Raw genomic sequence first — 23,728 nt, 5'->3', positions numbered from 1 at the left:
AAAAATGTGCACAATAGCAGTTTTAATGTTCTTGTCTGTTGATTTAGTTATCTCTGTTATTTCTGGGTCTGTTTCTTTTGATTGATTTTTTTCTTTGCTATTCCTTTTCTTGTTTTGTGTTTTGATTATTTTTAATTTGATAATGTGTTTCCTTATTTGTTGCTGGACCGTATTTTATATTTTTAAGACTAATGCAGGATTTTTTTTTCCTGTCATATAGTTAAGTTTCTTACAATCAGTTTGATCCACTTGAGACTTCTTTGTTTTCTTAGCAGGGGTCACAGGAAGCTTTTACTTTAGAGCTAACTTTCTTTCACCTCAGCAGCAAAATCCTTTTGTAGTAACACCTTTCTGAGGACTCTGTCTTATGTCCCATGTGTTAGACGTTCTTTCTCTTCTGTCTGACAGGAAAGCGAAGTATTCCTGGACCTGCAAAAGCTCTGATTTTTTTTTCTTCTTGTTACTTTCTGGTGTTACTTGCCTGATCTCAGTAACTTCCCACAAATAAGCACGCGCGCGCGCACACACACGTAAATCAGAATTCAGCCAAAATTTCAAAAAACCACTCTGGGAATACCAATGTTCTCTAAAGTACATTCCTCTCACCGGTACTCTGAAAATGTTAGCTACATCAGCCTCAAGCTCTGAATCTGCCTCATCAACAGAACCAACCCTTAGGATTTGGCTATCTTTAAACCACTGTTACATATTGGTTTTATTTCACTAGTTATTTCATCATGGCTGAAGGTAAAAGTGTCCCAGTAGATCATTACATGAGATCATGCTATCACGAGAATTACCTGAGAGAATGTATTTAAAGCTCTGATTACTTGATATGGTGTATAAAAGGGCTCGATAAACATTAGTTCACCTACTTTCTCTATAAGCCCACTTTATAACATGTTATATATTTTGAAAGTCGAGTTAAATATAATATGACATCGTAGAAGTGTTAACCAATGACTAATTCTTGCTATTAATTTTCCTACAAACTTTGAGACAGATCTACTCTAGCCTACATTTTAACCTTCTCAGATATTATTTACTGTGAAATAAGAAAACAGCATTGCTCTTATGTGTATGAAAGTCAACCATTCTTTTACATTTTTTTTGATCAAAGCACTTTAATCCATGTTTCCATAAATAGAAATAATCAAAGTCATGAGTTATGAATATGTCTCCACAGACATTATGGCTCTCTCTGGAGCAGTAAAAGAACTGCTAGCAAGGTGAAGGCCCCTCATAATACCAATTATATTTCACATATTGACAAATTTAAGCTCAGGAATGAATTCAATAAACACTTAGTATGGGAACATCTGGTGATCTCACATTTGACAGCTGGCTTTCACACCTCTAAATACACTTTTCAGCAACTAGAACAGAAGGGAAGAAATGAGGGATTCTCCCTCTTTCTTAACAGAATATCTAAATGCTCTCCATGATCGCTACTTAACCCATAGTTACAAGTTCTACCTTGAGGTGATTTGCCCTCATCCTCCAAGAGCATCTCATTTTTTATCTAGTTCTTCAAGCTGGACTTAAAAAATTTAATTTAGCTAACTAAAGCTAGATAAAAATAAATAAATAAATAAATAATGTAAAACGAAGTCTAAAAAGGTAGAGAGAAGATAAAGTTTCAAATCTTATCAGCTTTATGACCAGAAATGAGTGCCTAAAACTTTCCAAGCTTTTATATCTCACATATCAAAGGATACATAGTGAGCATAAAGATAATTAGAAAATAAAAATGATGCAATACATGCATGGTGAATGTTGCTGCTTTAATAGACTGACTTTTTTTTTTTTAAGTAATATTGCCAGCTTTTACAAAATTCTTTAACCATTTACTTCTGTGGATCTGCATTTAGAAAGAATCTGAAACAATACAATTATTTTATTTTCAGGGATGTAAATATAAACTCAGAGAATAAGATGACAAATGGGTATTTCAGAGATTCATAACTCTGAATTCAGCTTTTATTTTATGAAGCTTCTTCTATATGTATGTATTTGGTAGAAATTTTATTTCTAAAAAGTATTGTAGAGCACTTCTGAGCATCTCCATAGAATTTTTTAACCTATCATCTTCTACAGTTTGGTTCGGTTTGTGCCTATCAGTCACAAAATTGTCACCTCCAACTGGAGGAGACAGTTTCACAAGGTCATCAATAAGGTCAGCAGCAATAGCCCTCTCTAAGAGATCCAATCAGGCCTGCAATAGGATCAAGGTGACTGTTTGCTTATCCATTTAATCTTTCATTTATTTTCCAAACCTGTTATTTTGAGTTTATCACCTATTTCATAGTTGTATCATAGGGTTCAAAAGATCTGATTTTTTTAAACTGAAATTCCAAAACATAATAGTACTGTGATATCTGTGAAATCTATCACTGACTCTGAAATAGGAGAAAATTTTTTTTCTCCAGGGTTAACATAAACATACTCATTTGAATTGTTTTACATTGAGCTGATTTTTATATTGTTCTGTTGCAATATGGAGTTCATGTATGAAACAACCTATATACTAACGTTAACAGCTGTTCAAGACATATCCCGAAATTGTGTTGAATGGTTAAATACCTTGAAAATAATTAGTCAAGGACTTAGAACAGAGATAGTTTTTGTTGTTGTTGTTGTTGTTTTTTAGTATCTATGTATCTACTAGAAATATATTGTTTCTAAGTAGACTCTTTGGGCTATCTATTCCTATCTATCTATCACAAGAGTAAGAGAGAAAATGAAAATTACATAGGCGGTTTTATATATCCAGTTTTATATGTATATATGGAGAGAGGGAGAGAGAGAAAACAGAAGTTTTGCTTTTTGTTTCTTTTTTTTTTTTTTAATTTTATTTTGTCGATATACATTGTGGCTGATTATTGCTCCCCATCACCAAAACCTCCCTCCCTTCTCCCTCCCCCCTCCCCCCCAACAATGTCCTTTCTGTTTGCTTGTCGTATCAACTTCAAATAATTGTGGTTGTTATATCTTCTCCCCCCCCCCAGTTTTTGTGTGTGTGTGTGTGTGTGTGTGTGTGTGTGTGTGTGTGTGTGTGAATTTATATATTAATTTTTAGCTCCCACCAATAAGTGAGAACATGTGGTATTTCTCTTTCTGTGCCTGACTTGTTTCACTTAATATAATTCTCTCAAGGTCCATCCATGTTGTTGCAAATGGCAGTATTTCATTCGTTTTTATAGCTGAGTAGTATTCCATTGTGTAGATGTACCACATTTTCCGTATCCACTCATCTGATGATGGGCATTTGGGCTGGTTCCAACTCTTGGCTATCGTAAAGAGTGCTGCGATGAACATTGGGGAACAGGTATACATTCGACTTGATGATTTCCATTCCTCTGGGTATATTCCCAACAGTGGGATAGCTGGGTCATATGGTAGATCTATCTGCAATTGTTTGAGGAACCTCCATACCATTTTCCATAGAGGCTGCACCATTTTGCAGTCCCACCAACAGTGTATGAGAGTTCCTTTTTCTCCGCAACCTCGCCAGCATTTATCGTTCAGAGTCTTTTGGATTTTAGCCATCCTAACTGGGGTTAGGTGGTATCTCAATGTGGTTTTGATTTGCATTTCCCGGATGCTGAGTGATGTTGAGCATTTTTTCATATGTCTGTTGGCCATTTGTATATCTTCCTTAGAGAAATGCCTACTTAGCTCTTTTGCCCATTTTTTAATTGGGTTGCTTGTTTTCTTCTTGTAAAGTTGTTTGAGTTCCTTATATATTCTGGATATTAATCCTTTGTCAGATGTATATTTTGCAAATATTTTCTCCTGCTTTTTGTTTCAAATGTTTGTTTTTTACTCATGCTAAGAAAACAAGAAACCTGGTTTGGCTTTTCCAAATAAAATAATAAGATAAAGAAAATTCTTTTTAGTTTCGTTTTTCTCTATGAAAATTTTGGATTTTAGAAGTGTATGACTGTGTGTATTAAGGGTTAACTGTAATAAATGACAATAAGAGACTCAACTGCATATTTCTAGTCTGCTTAATATTTATGGTGTTGATCTCCCAGAAATATAATGTGTGTGACCATGCTATAATTTTGGGGAAGAGGCAATTTGGCTGAAATTTAACTTTTCAGTTAGGATTATATCCTACAACTCTCCATAGACTTAGCATAAGTTATCTATGTGGCTATTGCTACAATGCTTTAAAATACTCTATTTCTTTCACCATTCTATGTCAAGGTGTTATTATTTGCTTCTTAATTTGTTTGTTCCCTTTTAGATTTGCTATTCGACTTACATATATGTGTGGAAGATAAAAATTGCTTAAATAAAATATCAAGATCAAGGTGCCAGCAGGCTCAGCTGTCAGGTGAGGGCTGCTCTGTTGATGTACCCTCCCCCCAGGGGAGGAAAGCTGTGTCCTCACATGGTGGAAGGAAGGCAGAAGGTGCAAGGGCTACCAAGCCTAACATTTTGTGAAGACTTTTTTATAAGGGCCTTAATCCCATTCATGTGGGAGGAGCCCTCATGACCTTTTAGTAGCGTCTCTAAAAGGCCCTACTTCTTAATACCATTATGTTGATAACACCTTAATTCTGGAGGGGGCACATTGAAACCATAGCACAAGCTATGTGACCTAGGAAAATACTTGAACCTTTCTTTCATCAAAATAAAGAATAGTAGAAGTTTCATGATTGTATGGCTAGGCTAATTGTCAGAATCCTGCCGACGTAGCCAATTGTACTGTCGGGTTAGGGCTAGAGCCCACAGACCCTTCAAACCCGTTGCACAAACTGGGTCACAGGTCCCTCATATTCCAGGCTGGACAACCAGACCCCTCACACACAGGTCCATGAGCTAGGAAAGATCCTGGGAGCTGTTGGCAGATGACACAAGCTCAGTCCTCAGCTTCCTCAGCAGCAGCAGCAGCTTACAGATCCAGCAGCAGTGACAGCGGCGGCAGCCTCCCAGGGTCATCCAGGGGGCCCTGGCAGCAACAGCCTCCAGCAGCAGTAGCGGCCTCCCTTTGGCGCCCCCAGGTCATCCTGGGGCAGGGGTGAGAGGGTGCTGTGGATCAGAGCCACTCATCCTTTATATTTGTGTCCAATAACCCAGGAACATCTGGGTGGAGTCAAACAACCAAAGAACACCTGGGCACACATGCTCGATTACATTAGATAATAACCAAAGAACATCTGGGCACATGTGCATATTTACATCACAAGCTCAACAAGATTCTGGACATCTGAGGGGCCCTGACCATTTCCCTATATTTTCCCCACAACAATTTTTTGCTCTTTTTGCACTCTAGTTTTCTATGATTCTAACTTCAGTATTTTTTTTCCTATACAGATGCTCCATCATTGCAAGTATTTATAAACTAATATAATGTCAGCTCTTTTAAGCCCTTAGTAATTTAGCAGTATGTTTACACAGGAAAAAGAAAAGAAATATCTGTAATTCATCAACCAAGTAATGAATAGAAAAATCCATCTTAATGAGAGATACCTAGGAAAATAATCTCAATCAAAGATGCAACATCATCAGACTAAATCATAGATACTTTGGCACTGCAATCATGGATTTATTTATTTCAGCTGTGAATAGGGTGAATAGGGTCTGGCCAGGGGTGAAGCATGTTTTATGTTTTGGAGAACTGAGTGGATTTAGATACTTCAGGTGAATTAAGGGGTATTTTGTCAAGTTGTGGATTCTCAGTCTTCAGACTTCATAACCATCCAAAGAGGTATAACTGTGAGAGACTGTCAGAATTTTTATTTTTTTTATTTCCTGATGATCACAGTTTCTCAAAGGAAAATAGAATAGATCCTGGCCTATAACAGATTTCACTGGTCTCGACAACATCCAATTCTCAAACAGCCCAGTAGGAAGCGTTGGACCAGCCAATAAAATTACCCACACAAACAGCACTGTCTGAAGATTTTGGTAGATAACCAGGAAAAGGGAAGTATAAAGATTTACAAAAAGCTTAGTCAAGAGAAGTAACCTTTTAATCAGGGTCTTATGGAGTCTTGGGTTGCTACATTTTGTCTGTTTCTGATTGATGTAACCAACTTATATTCAGGTAAAGCTTATAGACTGCTTATTGCTTGTGTTTCAGAAAACAGCACAGAGTACGATAAGCTTTTCTATGTTCTATCAGCTGTTTTGAGAAGGAAGGAAAGCCAAATATCTACTAGCATGAATATGCCCTAGAGAGCTAGCCCTAATCAGAAAACACGATAGTAGCATTTTATATACCTATCACTGATTTCCTCATCTGATTTTCAAAAAGTAATAAATGGATTTTTATAAACATTTCAAAAAGAAATCACCTCTAGGATAAGACCTCCCAGGGGGAAATTTATAAGCCACTGAAAACAGATTCTCAAAAAGAATAGGCCAGCTCAACCGTAAGAATTAAAATTAAAATTTCTAATAAATATAAGCACCCTTTTGAGAGCAAATAAAATTTAAAAACCTTCTTGAGCCAAGTGTGGAGTTAGATATCAGCATTATGATGAAACATCACATGAAAAACTATTGTATTTGTAAGTAATTAGTTCCATTAAGAAACTTGATGTATTTAGGATCAAAGTCAAGACTTTATTGATGCAGAACTTATATTTGGGTTTTAAATATCTGTTAATCATATAATAGCTCCCTCACTTCATCCCAGTGAGTGTCTACACACTAAAACTCTATGGACATCTCCATATTCTATTGGAGAAAGAAATAGATAGAAGACAGTGCATCAGCCTCTCTGTTCTTTTTGAATCAGTTAAGCAGCCAGCTGTTTCACTGCAACCCATTCTGTATGTTGAGCCAACTTACGACATCTATCAAAACAGTGTTTACATTTTTTTAATAATGTTAACTTGAGCATTTTATTGCCATGCTTTACAAACTGTCTGAGTGCACTAAAGAAATCTGCTCATGGGAAAGGCGGTTAAGCAATAGGCAGACTACATAAAAAGCCCAACATCTCAAGAGGTTAGCTGCAAGACAGCTGGAATGACACAAAGCCTCTGTTGCCTTTGTCCAGAGCCTACTGGGAATCCCCTGTGGTCAAGAAAATGCTGGTGAAAGCAAATGCCCTTCCCTGCGAACATCTGCAGCCCTGTAGTCTGTGCAGCTTTAAACAGAGTACTGCAGAATTGCTTAGAATCCCAATAAAAAGAAGAAATACAGATTGCTGGGTTTTTCCACATTGTTTTTTAAATGCACATGAAACAAGACATCCTTCCTTCCTATTCAGGACTTTGAAGTGCAAATATCAAAACTTAGAAATTTTATAACTAATCCACTCTTGAGTTACCCAACCACAAAATTATATTTAAGCAACTGCCTTGACATCTAATATACAGAATCTATTTTTTCTTCTTGCTCAAATACTTTAGAGACTGAAAATAAGATTTTCTTTAAAAAAGTGTTATCGTTCCCTCTTTGTCATGATTAATAATAATAATAATTTAAGCTCAGGCTAGGACCTATAAACATTATCTAAATTTTAAAATTTCTTATAAAGTACAGAAAATAAAAGATTTTGGGAGGTAGACTATCAACCTTAACTTGTGTTCTCTGCATGAAATTTGAAAATCTGTCTGTTCAGAATTGAAATTTCTTGAGCTTTACCTTGTGATCATTTTCTTCCCTTCATCCTATGAAATGCCAAATTGTAGTCTCACTTTAATGGCATGAATGTTTCCATTACATATCCTTAACAAGAGTTAGATACTTTGGAGAAAAGAAAAAAAAAACAGCGTAATTTCTATCTGGGTAAAAAATGGCAGTTGTCATAAACTAAAATTGATTTGCAGATCTGTAAATAGAATGGGAATAAGAAAAAGCAGAGGGATGAAGTAAATGACACAGCCAATAATATTGTAATGCATTTCTAGATCAATTGGAAAGCTGAATTACTTTATTTAAAATATTTATATAAAACCACTTTATTTAGTGGCTTTCTCCAAAATGATACATGGATTTCTGAATGTTAAAGCAGGCAGAGAATTTCAATGTTAGTTGAAACCCATTCTTTAATTACTGAAACGCTTCTACTAAGAGGAGCAATCACGTAAGGTCAAATGCTAGCATAGTAAAATTAGTAAAGAAATGTGGAAATTCATAAAATACTTGGCTAAATGAGAAATTCCAGATGCCATTAACTTAAATTCAGAATTAAACAGTCCAATGCCATACCTGAACACAGCAATGCAATGTCGACTCAACAGAACTGCATACTTCTTCTGTCTTAATTTTGTCATATGTACCTGCAAACAAAATAGGAGGAGTTATATAGTAAGTTTTGATTATGTAATAAAAAATCATCTTACTTGAAAACCAAATAATTTAATTTCCACTTCAATGTTGATGGACAGTGTACATCAGACTGACAATACAGCTCTATTTAATTTTTTTTTAACTTTACACACTAAAAATTCTGTTCTCGTGGATAATTGTGAATCTGTGTGTGTGCAATCATGTAAAGTAATATGACAACATAGTTTAAAACCAACGTGTGATTTTGGAATTTTGGCGATCATTCAGAAATGGTTTGGGACCATTTAGAAAAATCAGATTAATTTAGACCATTAAAGATGATTTTCCCTTTAATATGAATGAGATATATTAAATGCCCATTAAATTCCTATTTTATGCTCACCAGTAAATGTGCTCTGTTATATAATATATACAATTTCTTGTGTATAAAATATATTTGTGAAAGATCAATTTCTACCCCAAGATTCCACATGCATTTTAATCATCACACTGCAGCTGACACTACCAAAGCTACTATCACTTTCATTTGCCGCCACTTCAAATGCAACTTTGCAATTGATCTGTTTATCAGGCCTATATTCCTATCAATCAGTTAATATTTCCTCCAAGTTTAAGACTAAGGAATCTACATGTTACCATCTTGGTTTCCTCAGATCGTGGTAGGACTAGATGATTTTAACAAAGGAACAGAAGAGAAAGCCTGACCTGTACCTGGACATTTACCTTAATGTAATCACCAAGTGAGTCTGTTACCTAACCTTGAAAGATCCCTGTAGTCCTCTACGAAATGCATTGTGAAATTATACCCCGTATTTCATAACCTTGTCTATTTTGGGGTTGTTGAGGGTTGATAAAGTACTCCCCCTGCAACCCTTTCTTTCCATAATTCTTTAGCCAACATAAGTGCTCTGAACTGGCAGGTGGGTTCTAGAATACCCTGGTCATCTTTCACTTTTTGAACTTTGTCATGGAAAAGGGATCATGGTTCTCTGAATAATATCCTAATATTTTATACTTACTGCTTGTGTGTTTTAGCAGTCCTTGACCCTGATATAGGACTACGTCTTCAACAACGTATAAAAATAGATATCTGAGATCTCCTAGGAGTAATCCTGAGCCCTATCCTATCTTCTCACCTCTAGTCAGTTAAATGCATCCCAAGATTAAGGATCTTTCAGATACTTCCAGAAGTTCAAATTCTGCTCCTCTGCTCTAATCAAGTCAATAATTGACTTTTGCATCAAGAATGATGTTTTTATTTGAACACCACAAAAGTCTACAATATTATAAAAGGCAAAGTTTTGTTTTTGTCTGTTTGTTTTTCCTATGCTAAGATACTGGCCTACCCTGAGCAAGCCAGGTTTTATACACACTGTTATAATCTATTCTTTTAATACAATATTAAACCAGGAGCATCCTAGTTCTGGCAAATTTCTCCCTGTGTGGTAAATGTTTCATAAATCTGGCCTAATTAGGAGTGACTAGTAATCATTACTTCTTCATAGAAATGGAAGCACTAATTCAAGTCCTCACTCTATTTGTTAAAAGTATTAACATATCACCAGTTTGAGACCACCAAATTTTTATCAGCTTGAGAATCTCCATTTTAATTATTTCTTTATTTCTTTTTTATTGTACATAAGCAAAAGTAGTAATGTACACAATAGAATACTATTCAGCCATAAAAATGAAATCCTGTCATTTGTGACAACACAGATGAACCAAGACGACATCATGTGAAGTGAAATAAGCTAGACACAGAAAGAAAAATATGGCATGATCTCACTCATATGTAAAATCAAAAAAAAAAAATTAGAAAGAAAGAAAGAAAGTTGATATCATTTGTCCAGTCTCTAAAATGTTCCAAACCTTACCTGGTTTTTGTCTTCTAAATGCTCACTGGCATCTAGGCTTTTCCTAGCTTGCTCCCAAAAATTTTTCAAGCCTTTGCCCAACACCCAGGTCCAAAGCTGCTTCCACATTTTCAAGTTATTTGTTATAAGTAACATCTCACTACTGTTACCAATTTTCTAGTACATGGCTCAAAACAGAAATACCTGAAACTGGGTCATTTATAAGGAAACAATATTTATTGTTTACAGTTTTGGAGGCTGAGAAGTCCAAAGTCCAGGGAACATGCCAGGTGAGGACTTAGTAGGTGGTGACTCTCCACAGAGATGCAGAACATTACGTGGCAAAATGGCAAAAGCGAGAGTGAGAGAGCTTCTCACATGCTCTTCTTTTAAAGCCATCAGAACCACACCCATGACCACCAGTAAGCCATCAATGGATTAATCCATTCACTAGAGCATGTTCCTCACAGTGTGATCACCCCTTCAATCCCCCACCTTTTAATTACCATAATTTGTCAGACTACCACCTCCTGATGCTTTCAATTACCATAATTGAAAGGGGGATAGGATAGAGAGATTGGTCAAAGGAGACCACTGAGATTTGACCAAACATTAACTAGCACTGGATATGTAAGACTACTAGTTCCTAATGCCTGGAATTTTTCACATTATACATGCTACTTTTTCTATAGTTATCTGAGTATGGGGTTGTATTCGTCAGGGTTCTCCAGCAAAACAGAACAAACAGGAGGATGTCTCTAGGTCAGTAGGGAGGTAGGTAGGTAGACAAACAGACAGATGTTGCAGCTGAAGTCTAAGGTCAGTCTGAAAGCAGCATGCCTTCTTCCTCGGAAGACCTGAGTCTTTATTTATGTATTTATTTATTCATTTGTTTGTTTGTTTGTTTACTTACTTACTTACTTACTTATTTATTTATTTATTTATTTATTTATTTATTTATTTTTAAGTCTTTAAGTGATTGGATGAAGCCCACTCATATTATGTAGGGTAACCTACTTTAGTCAAAACCTACTGATTTAAATGTTAATCACATCTAAAATAACTACCTTCACAGCAACATCTAGACTGACTCTTGAACAAAAATTGAGTACCATGAGTACCATGGCCTAGCCAAATTGATACATGAAATTAACCATCACAGGAGTGTAGTAAAAGTAATCCTCTAGGGGTTATCTGACATAAAAATTTTGTGATCTCTGGCCAGTAGTATCTATGAGACCTTTAGATTCACCAAGTGATATTCTGGGATATAACATCCTCTTATACAGTGGCGACAAGTATATTTTTAAACTGTGGTATACCCTAAAGCTTTCAGTACACCAATTTGCTAACCTACCCTGTTCAAAATTTTGAATATAGCCATCAGGAACTTTTGGAGGTCTAGCTTCAAAGAAAATTCCTGTGATACCTATGTCAAAAAAAATGATAAGCCCCCAAAAGTAAGAACAACTACCCTTTTCTGACTCTAAACACAACTGGAACTGCATCAACATTTATTTAGTCTCTAAAAATATGCCTTAAGTAGGCACAAAAATATTCTAGTAATAGTTTTACCCTTACAAAGTTTATTTACTACCATATTTAGATTTGTTCAAGAAAAGAAGATAGTGCCATCCATATTATGTATATGATCTGTTGCCTCCAAAGTAATTAATTTCCAATTATGGTTCTTAGTTTGTCTTCACATTGAAGGATGGTGCTTAGGAACTTCCAATTATACATTCATATCTCCTTCCTTAATTATGGGTACCTGATAAGTATCAGCTGAATACCTGAAGACTTCTTCTACTATGCAGAATACTGACAGCCTTACTGGCCCAACTAATTTTCCACAGAATAATTCACTTATCATTACTAATGAATATTATACTTTCACCATTGCCTCACTTCGTCATGCATGCCCCTGCTACCAATGCTACTGAACATGGCAATTGGATAATAAGCAGTGAAGCTGTAGAATTCTGGCATAGAACACAGTCTATGTTCTGGAGAGCCAAGGACCAGTACAAGAAACATACTAGCTGCAACCAGGAAGATGAAAAAAGGAGAATTATACTGTCTTGCCTGTTCAGAAGTAGTTAAACAGTCACCAATGAACAGGGTCTTTCGACTCCAAGTTTATCCAAGTGAAATTTCAATTTTCCATATGCATTTATGCATCACATGTATCTTTGAATCAAATTATGGGTCAACAGGAAAGCTACACTAATGGAACAATCACTATCTAGTCTACTTTAGGAATTACAGGACTTGTTAGATTCATTTTCTACAAATAAATCAGGCCAAAATGGTTTAAAATCTTCTTTTCACTCCAAGATAAATAGCACTAGAGAAACACATGGAAGGTTATGATAACTTTGTTACATATTATTTTTGAGAGCAGGAAATTTAGCATATACATTAGAAAGCTTTCTAGAAAAATTGGCAAAATACAAAAAAACCCAGCTTTTAGATACATTGGCTTAATTATCTGGAAATACTGTTTTTAACAAGATATTTATAAGAATCAACTCATTCCTTGACAATACTTCATAAATGTATGATTATAATCGCCTCCTGTGGAATAAACCCTAGGACATTATAAGAAAGCTTTCCTATGGCATATTTAATGGTTTACTAAATAGTTTAAGGGTTTTTCTTTAACATATTTTAACTGACCATAGAAAATGTCCATAGAATCTGCATTCTGTGAATACTCTATTGAACTAAGTATTCTACATAAAATGAATTAAAATAATCAGTGATTTTAATTTGATGGTTGGAAGTATATATGTAATAATAAATGTATTGTGTTTTAAAGACAGTAAATTATTTCTAAGAAGGTTTTTATTTAACATATTGCACATTGTATCTTTTTTTGTTTGCAGTATAATATCTGGTAAATAAAACCAGATATTTTAACTTACCGTGATTTGCATTGTAAAGAGCATGCAGATTTCAGTCCATTAAATTGTACAAAGAAAACAATTCTCTGACTACAAGGTTTCTGATAAATTGAGGATCCATTTATGTTCAACTTAAGCATACATGAGTTAATATACATAAATATGCCTAAGTGGATGAGTGTATAAGACACATTTTACCTTCTTATCTATAAACCTTCTATTTGAATTAGACAATTGAATAGTCCACAGTGGCTAGAATATGGCATACCATAACGGGGTTGTATTAGTGTGGAGCTAGATGATATTCAAATTCATTCAACTGAATTTCAAAAATAAAATTCAAGACAATTCATTAAGACAAAATGTAATCCAGGATAATAACCTTCAGGGTCCTTGTCTATGTGCATGAAAACACAAAAAGACAGAGATCTGAGCATTTAACAGAAAGGAATTTTATTTTGGGTTATGCAAGCCAGGAGTGAGGTTGGTCTCACCACTAAAATAAACCAAGTTTCCAGAGTAGGCAGGGTTATAACTTTTGAGGATTTAGCTATGAGAACTTGTATATACTAAAAAGGGCTGGGTTATTTGTATGCATATTCAAGTGGGGGTTGAGCGTGCATATCACAGTGTGGTACCATGCATGTTACATTCAATAATTGTTATCTTGCGAATAGAGATTTAAGCATTAAAAGGAAGGGTGCTTTGCCTTGTGTCATCAGAAGGTGAAATCCTGTGCAAAGTTGAAACTAGTACACAAACTACCCAACTGTCTGAAACTAGTTTGGGTTAATTGGGAGTTTGGCCTCAGTTGCTATCAGAGACTTTCTTACCGGTACAATCAGCATTGTCGAATGAAAGCAAGGAAGGGAGAAAGACTGAGTAGGGAGAGAAAGGAGTGAAGGGTATATTTCTCAAGAATGTGAAGATATACAATACAATGATTATGATAATACATAAAAGGTAGCAGGCCAATGAAATGGTTACCATAAGAAAAACAATAGTGCCAATATATAGACAAGGCTAAAAATAGAAAAGTGTTATTATCTCATGAATTATTACTGTATATCAAGCAAGCACAAAAGAAGTATCATAACTTTTTTTTAAAAAATGTGAGGCAAATACTAACTACTCATATTTTACAGATGAATAAATGGAGGCACAAAAGGTTGATGTGCTTAATATCAAATCAACTTCACTATGACTCCAAATTCCATACTTCACACTACTATGCCATGGGCATCAAGAAGATTTAGCTGCAGATGGCAGGACCCTTTACGGAGGGCTGGGGTTAAGTCTCTTAAGGCAAGAAAAAGGCAACATAATGGCATCAGACAAGTTTCCACATTACATTTTTAGGCAACAGCAAGTGAGGAAACAGTATTAAACAGGAGGCCTGGTAACAAATACAAAATAGATGTCCCATTATAGAGCTAAAGGTGGAGCAGGAGTAACCAAATGATTGACTTGAGACAGCAGTAGCATCAGTTGTGATGAGTTCCTTAAACCCCAGCTACTGACTAAGGATGGAATTGTTTCCAGGGTGTGGATAAGAGTAATGTGGATTCATATGCAGGGAAAAGACAATCTTTAAAGCAAGAAAATTATTTTATGTATGTAACACAGTTGCTGTGAGAATCAAATGTGATAATACATATTAGAATAATAATGAGTAATCAAAAGGTGTTTTATTGTTGTTATTTAAGTTATTGTTATTATAATTACCAATAGCCGATAACTGGCCTTTCTCAATTTGTTTGTAATAATACTTTACATGATGGTTCTGGCATTATGCTGTGCTTTACAAGTCTTATTTTTTAATGACTGGCAAATGCTGACCTATTGTTTTCCAAATCATCAGACACAGCCAGTATATTATGTTTTAATTCTCAAACTCTGCAGGTAGCAATGGTTGCTGTTCTGTTACCCTTGAGTTTCTGTTGACTAGTCATAACATAATCAACAGTTTCCTCAATGCTATTTATTTTAAGTGGGCACAGAATGTGTGGATGCTGCCAAAGAATAATAGGCAAATGTTTTAAATACAAAAATTTAAAAGAATTTTATAAATTGTTTTTGTATAGAAATGTCAATATCTTTAATAGTAAAAAGAATTAGTAAGCTGTAGTTTTTTACTAGAGAGATTCTCTGGTGTTTTCAATGCCCAGACATATTTAAATGGCAGATTCCATGGTGTTAATACTAAAAATAGTGCAGGGATTCAATGAAAATATTATTTCTTTTCATTTTACTAGGTAATGTAGGTGTGAGACAGTATCTGAGATGTTATTCTACAATATCTAAGTATTATTCCAGGTTCAGATTTCTAGCTCTAACATGCCTTTATTAAACCAGAAATAGCTAGAATAAGTCAGGGCTTTATTTAAACCTCTTTGGTGGTGGCAAGTGATAGAACTCTCAAAGTATGCCAGAAGGAGAGTGGGGATTTTTAGTTGATGAAACGTGTCTGTATGGCCTTCATTACGCTGCAGTCAAAAGCAGCTTAACATTTCAGTGGCTTGAGGTACATCTAGATGTAGCTGCTTAAATGATATTGTAAGACATCTTTCTCTTTGGAGGGTGGGAAAGATGGATCTTAGATTTTATAAGATGTCATGGCTTAAGAACCCAAAAGGAGAGGTACTAAAAAGATCTTGATATTCATATTAATTCCCAGGGAAAAACTCTCTTTGGCTCTACTTCAGTCACATGTGTTCCTGGTTCAATTGTCAGGGGCTAAAAGAGTTATGATTCATTAGCAAAGTTAACACTTGCTTGTGAGGGTTAATTTATGCGTCAACTAGTCTGGGCCATAGTGCCTAAATATTTGGTCAAACACACTTCAGGAGATTTCTATGAGGGTGGTTTTTGGATGAGATTAACATTTATTTATTTATTTATTTGATTCCACATGTAAGTGAGACCATACAATATTTTTCTTTCTGTCTGGTTTATTTCACTTAGCTTAATGTCCTCCAGGCTCATTCACATTGGGGAAAATGACAAGATCTTCTTTTACAGGTCTGAATAATATTCCATTTAGTTTCTTTATCCATTCATCCATTGACAGGCACTTAGGTTATTTCCGTATGTTGGCTTTTAATGCTACAATGAACACAGGAGGGCAAATATCTTTATTAGGTGGAGATTTCTTTGCCCAGAAGAGGGCTGCTGGGTCATATGGTAGCTCTATTTTAATTTCTTTAGAATCCCCCATGCTGTTTTCAGAATGGCTGTACCCATCTATATTTCAACCAACAGTGCACAAGAGTTCTCTTTTCTTCACATTCTCACCCACATTTGGTGACTTGACTTTTTGATAATAGCAATCCTAATAGGCATGAGTGGTAACTTATAATGGTTTTGATTTGCATTTCCTTGATGATTAATGATGTTGAGCCCATTTTTATACATGTGTTGTCCATATTTATATCTTCTTTGGATAAATATCCGTTCAGGTCTTTTGCCCATTTTTAAATCAGGTTATTTGTTTTCTACTGTTGAGTTGTATGAGATCTTTATAAATTTCTGATATTAACCCCTTGTCAGATATATGGTATGCAAATATAATTTTTTTCTAAATCTGTAGGCTTCCCTTTTAATTTTTTGATTCTTTGTTTTGCTGTGCAGTTGCTTTTTAGTTTGATGGAGTCTCATTTATCTATTTTTCCTTTTGTGTCCTGAGCTTTCGTTGTGCTAGCCAAAGAAATTTTTGCCAAGGCCAGTGTCCAGGATATTTTTCTCTGTGTTTTCTTCTAGGAGTTTATGGTTTCTGATCTCAGGTTTAGGTAATTTGGCCATTTTGAGTAAAGTTTTATATGTGATATAAGATAAGGGTCTAATTTCATTTTTTTCCATGTGGAAAACCAGTTTTGCCAGCACCGTTTATTGAAAAGATTAGCATTTCCCCATTGTGTCCTCTTGGTGCCCATGTCAAAAATTAGTTGAACACATATGACTGTATTTATTTCTGGGCTGTCTAATCTGTACCACTGATGCTATAGTTTGAATGTGTCCCCTATATTTCATGTGTTGAAAACTTAATCCTAAAATTCATATGTTGAGTGGAGGTGAGACTTTTGGGAGGTAATTTGGATTTAAAGAGATCATCAGGATAGGTTCCCCATGATAGGAATGGTGGCTTCATAAGAAGAGGAAGAGATACCTGAGCTGACATGCATACTCTTGCCCTCTTGCCATGTGATGCCTTCCACTGTGTCATAATGCAGCAAGGAGGCCCTCACCAGAAGCCAAACAGATGCCAGTGCCATGGTCTCAGACTTCCCAACCTCCAGAACCATGACCCGAAATACACTTCTTTTCCTTATAAATTACTGAGTCTGTGGTATTCTGTTGTAGCAACATAAAACAAAGACAACTGGTCTATACACATGTGTATCTTAAAAGAAAAAGAAAACTATTAAAATTACAGTGATAAAAAATAAAACAGTGGTTACAAGGAGTAGAGGTAAGAAATGGGGTAAAGGTGAGAGAACACAAAGTAGCAGATATGTAGAATGAATGAGTTGAGACATCCAATGTACAACACAAGGACTACGGGTTACAAAATTATGCTGTATTTGATATTTATGCTAAATGAGTAGATTCTATCTGTGTTTGCCACATACACACCAAAATTAAATGAGTAACTATGTGACTTTGATGGATATGTTAATTTACTTTACTACAGTAACCTTGTTTACTATATATGTGTATTCCATAACATCATGTTGTATACCTTTAATATGCTCAATAAAATGTATTCAAAAAAAAATAAAAATGTCAAGATCATAAAAGATAAAGAAAGGCTAAAGAACTACTCCAAAATGCAGGAGACCAAAGATACATAACAATGAATACATCGGGATTGAAACCTAGACTGGGATAAATAATACAGCTACAAAAGACATTGTTAGGACAACTGGTAAAATTTGAATGTGAACTGCAGATTAGATAGTAGATTTATCCCAATGTTAAATCTCCTAGATTTTGATAATTATTCTGTAGTTATGTAAGAGAATGTCCTTCTTTTGAGAAATACACACTGATGTATTTAGGAGTAAAAAAAGAGATTAACATCTAAATTTTGATGAGATGGCCCACCGTAATGTAGGTAGGCCTTATCCAATCAGTTGAAGGACTAAACAAAACAGACTGACCTCCACTGAGCAAAAAGAAATTCTAACAACAGATGGCCTCCTTTGGATCTGAACTGCACTATTGTCCCTTTCCTGCCTGTCTACCTGCAGATTGTAAACTTTAATGTCTTCATAATCATGTGAGCCAATTTCCTAATTAAAATCTCTCTCTCTCTCTCTCTCTCTCTCTCTGTGTGTGTGTGTGTGTGTGTGTGTGTGTGTGTGTGTGTGTGTATGTATGCGTATGTTTGTACAGACACACACACATTATTGGCTCTGTTTCTCTGGAGAACTCTGACTAGTACACTACCTATGGTGGTGAAGAAAAGGCTGCCGAATTGAAGGTTCAGCAAATGGTTTGAAGTTTATAAGGAACAGTTTCCAGAGCAAAAAGAAAAGGGAAAAGAACATACAATGAATATGTAATAGATCCCCACAACATAATATTTATTTAATTTATCAAGCTGCTGAAGTTCCAAGCACATTAAGACATATATATTTAAAATAAACTATAATTTCCACTAAAAATTGTTATACCCATTAAATAAAATTTGCAAAATTAAGAGCAGCAAAACAAAAGGGAAACAAACAAACAAACAAACAAAAAAAACAATAATTCCCCAGCACAACAATGACTAATGATTCTGCTTGGTAAATTTTATTCTAGCATCTTTTATATATAGATGTTTTCACACATAGTGTGTACACTTACACAGTACAATTGTCACGGAGAACCTAGGTACTCTGCTATAACTTCTCTTTCCTTCAGGATCCAGATTAATGAAGCAGCCACTCTCTGAAATGTTGCCAATCAAAGTGTCAGAGGGAGAGAGAGTTCTGGAGAGTCTTAAAACAGCAGCTAAAGGTTGTGACCAAATGTTACATGAGCCATTTCCATTCACAATAATTGACCAAAACTGGTCATATAGTTCCACTGAAACAGAAGGGTCTTGGAAATTTGTATAGATAGCAGAAAGCCAGAAATACTTACTGAATAACACTAATGGCTACCACAGTTCTTAACAGCATGCAGATTTATGGTTATTGATACAAGGTCTTACTGAATATTCAAGGAGCAGGAACCTAGGAGGACTGTTTTTCGGTATTCTCTACCTTTTAGTAATGCAGAACATGTGACATATCAATGATTCTGTTCCTATCTCAGCTTCCTGGAGAATGTCCAGAGCCACATAATCAGATTTTTGTCTGGGTTAGTCCAACATTGGTGTCATTTGTAAATCTATATCACAGGTATTAGACTTGCACTTTGCAGATGATTTGTATGGCACAGAGCACTATTTCCAAGAAAACTATAGGCTATAGTTATCAGCTTTTTACAATTAGAGCTAGATAAATGAGAAACAAAGGGGAAGAACTGAGTAACAAAAACAAGTTAGAGAAAGTGGGAATAGATGGAAACAAGAGAACAGATATTTTTGCCTTGAAATATATACAAAGTTGATTCTAGTGTAATCAGAGGAATAGAGAGAGGGATATTTGAGAATGTTCAAACACTGTTGTTTTTTGTTTGTTTGTTTGTTTGTTTTTCTCTCTCTCTCTCTCTGAACAGAAATCAGGTTTGTTTTTTGTAAGTTGTTGCCTAGGACTCTGCCTAGAAACATTCTTCTTCCTGTTTCACGGGTGTTGGGCTGGATCACAGAACGCTCTGCCCCGTGCTGTGCAGGTCCTGAGTCAGGTAATCAAAAGAAAAACTGATTAGCCGTAGGCAAAGTGGACATGCTTTATTTTTAGATGTGAGCTCTGCTGACTAGCGGTTCAGAGCCACTGTCTTCCATACTGAAAGTGCACAATAGCTGCAACGAGCCAAGGGGTACACAGGCGTGCATGTGCACTAACTCTACTCTTACGTAACTTGTTTACTGTGGATGTGCTGAATCATGCCCAGCCGGATATGAGGTGAGAGGGCCTGACCAAACCAGCTCCACTTTCCTCACACTCTACTCCTTCAGGGTCTCTCACCATACAATCTACGCGTCTGTGATCTTCCACGATGTTCCCTTAGTGAGGATGGCTGACCCTTGCATCCATATAACCTCCATGCTATTGTACGTTCAATACACCTTGAAACTTCTCCCCATAGCTCTATCCTTTCAACTATTAGCCACAAAAACCCACCCATACACATGTCCGGTTAGTAGTCATCATTGGGGTGATTTTCTACAGGAATCTTGCAGCCACACTGGTAGGAAACTTAGGGCATAGTCAGCAAACTGACACATTGGCCACACAAACATAGTTATGTGTACAGTCAACTCTGGTGCCTGCAGCCACAACGCTATGGACAAAAAGACAAAAAGGTTATTGGCACCAATAGACGGAGTTCTCATCCCTCTGGCAGAACACATGCCAGCTTACCATCCTGGAAAGAATGGTTGCAGGAACACGTGCTGCAGCTCTGTGCAACAGAGCCTCCACTGGAGAGGACCCACCCTTGCAGGGTCTCTTGTTTAGGATCCTGACTGTCAGCCACAACTGCCAAGTCCACCCCTTCAGCGACGGAGATTGGATGGATAACCATTCCTTTTTCAGAAGACCATTGTACCATTCAATCATTTCCAATGCCTGGGGATGATACGGGACATGTAACTTCCACTGAATGGACAACTGGGAAGCCCACTTCTGTACTTCATGTCCAGTAAAGTGTGTTCCATTATCACTCTCTATGACCAAGGATCGACCGTACATGGCCATAAGTGTATACAATGCCTTAATAGTGCTTTCTTGGTCTGAGGCCTTACTAGACCATTCAAACAGAAGATCTGTAGCTGTATCAACAGCTGTGAAGATATACCTGTAGTTCTCTGGCTTTGGCAGGGATCCCACAAGATTTACCTGCCACCATGTTAGGAGCATCCTCCTCTCGGGTTTAATGCCTGCCTGCATGTGGCACCTAGCAAGCAATTAAGGGTCTATCTGCCCATCAGGGGCATTCTTTCTCAGGTTTATGTGGCACCCAGTGAGCCATCGACCACACAGTCTTGCAGCCAGCATACTGCATTCTGCATTGTAGCCACCCAGCCACATCAGCTGCTGAAGCTCTCTCCAGCCATCTTGACTTAGCTGGTGAATTGGCTTCATCATTGCCTGGACTGGCTAAGGGAGAGTGTCCTGTGACATGGAAAAGACTTCCTTTCTATGTCCTAATTCCCGTAACTCTTGCCACATGGGTCGGTGGCTTACCAGCCACCGCTGATACTTCCAAGTGCATATCCAAATGATAAGACCCTTATATACAGCCCACTCAAATTCTTCCAAATAACCTAGCAGCATTGGAACTGCCTTGGTTAAATCTGCAAGAGAATCAGAGGTTAGTGAGATATCATCTATATAACGAAACCTTGTAACTGTGCTGGGCTGAGTCCACTTGGCTAGGTCCCCAGCCACTAAGCTATGACAGATGGTTGGGCTATTCAAGTAGCCTTGGGGTAACACTTGAAAGGTCCAGTGCCTTCCCTCACAGGAGAAGGCAAATTGATCTTGGTTATCAGCTGAGATTGGGATAGAAGAAAAAGCTTTTGCGAGGTCCAGCACATAATGAAATTCCTAGCTGAGTCATCAGCTGATCCATCAAGTGGGGAACCAAAGGCACAGCCACATGCAAAGGAGGCAGTACTTTGTTCAGTTCCCTATAGTCCACAGTCACCCTCTCAGGTGTCTTCAGGTTTTTTCACTGGCCAATATTGGGGTTTTAAAGGGACTGTGTGTGGGACAAATGATGCTTACCTTTTCTAGCTCCAATATAGTGGCACCTATCTCCGCACATCCTCCTGACAAGCAATACTGTTTCACATTGACCCCATGCCTTGGCTTGGGTAACACCTGTGGGTCATGCATGACATGTTCCCACACCACAGTCTTTACTCTCCATATCTACAGCTGGAATTCTCCAACCATTGTTTGCAGGTATAACCCATAAAGTACATCTGTACCCAAGATGTATTCAGATACAAGAGATACACAGTATATACATGAGGGGGCAATTGTTCAATGCTCAGCAGCAAAGACACAGCTCTGACTGTAATAGAATGTTCTGCGTAACCATAAACATTCACTGTGGTCCCTGGAAACTTATCTGGGTTGCCATGTAACAGGCTACATACAGGTGTCGGTCCACCAATGCTAACACATACTGTACATTTGCTATCTACCCCTAGGTCCCACAACTGTAGGAGCCAAGAATAGGCTTTGCCTATTTCTGATGCACAACAGGTCATGCAAGGAGACACACAGGTTCTCCCAACTCACCCTCAGGGTCGTCATCATCCTCAGCTTCAGGAACGGGGGTGACATGTCTCTGCACTTCATTCTCCAGCATGTCTGGCTCTTGCCATGCTGCCTCAGGGAGTGCCTGGTCCATATTGGTTCACAGTACAGCAAACCACAACCAGCCCATCCAGCCAGCCATTCTCTAGGACTCCTCATCTCTCATCATTCAGTTCGGTACCCTGAGATCTTCATTTATGTTCTCTGGGGACCCATTCACTTGGTCCCATGTTTCCACTGGAGCCCAAGTCCACAGGAATGCTGCCGCCAGGTACCACATTCTTAAGGGCAGCCATATCTCCTCTCCTTGCTAAGGGGTTTGTGGCACTCTTACCTGCTCATCCTGCCAACTACTACGCCAGTTGTCGGGCTGGATCACAGACCACTCTGCCCCATCCTATGCAGGTCTTGAGTCAGGTATTCAAAAGAAAAACCAAAGAGCCACAGGCAAAGTGGACATGCTTTATTTTTAGACGTGAGCTCTGCCAACCAGCGGTTCAGAGCCGCTGCTTTCCATACCAAAAGTACACAATAGCTGCAATGAACCAAGGGGTACATGGGCGTGCATGCACACTAACTCTACTCTTACATAACTTGTTTACAACGGATGTGCTGAATCATACACAGCCGGATATGAGGTGAGAGAGCCTGACCAAACCAACTCCATTTTCCTCATAATGGGTTAAAAAAACATAAAGCTGTAAGCTTCCATAACTCATTGAATTCTCAACATTCCAGAAAAATAGTCTTTTAAAAGTGATAATATAAAGTGACTAATGATTATTTTTAAGTGACTTATTTATAATCATACAGGATGTTAGATGTATAGGCAGGATTTGATCTCAGGTTTTCTACCCTCAATCCAGGGCTCTTTTGATGATATCATATGATCTTTGTCTTTCTTTGATAAAAATTTAGAATGATAATGCTAATACACTGTTATACAGGTATAAATATTTGATGTAACATGACTTTTTAAAAAAATATTATCCTGTTCACACTATAAGAACATAAACTTCAATCTACAAAATGAAAATATTTTTTCTGTTTCTCTCATATTAGTATGAACCTTTAGGTTACTTGAATTTCCTTTTTTTATTAAAAAAATAATATTTTGCAAACTTCATAGTTTTCTTTTAAAATCTAATCCAAAACCCTCTTTCAAAGATTCTCACTCTTCTTTATCTCTCTGCCTCTGTGTTCTTGAAAAGATTTTGTCAGAATTATTTTGGTTTTCTCAAATCTCTTCTCCAGCTGAATTTTCATATTTCTGTTTCTTAAATCAGAACTT

This window comes from Cynocephalus volans, chromosome 8, assembly GCF_027409185.1.
Source record: "Cynocephalus volans isolate mCynVol1 chromosome 8, mCynVol1.pri, whole genome shotgun sequence".
Taxonomy (NCBI): Eukaryota; Metazoa; Chordata; class Mammalia; order Dermoptera; family Cynocephalidae; genus Cynocephalus; species Cynocephalus volans.
Note: the sequence above shows the minus strand (reverse complement) of the source record.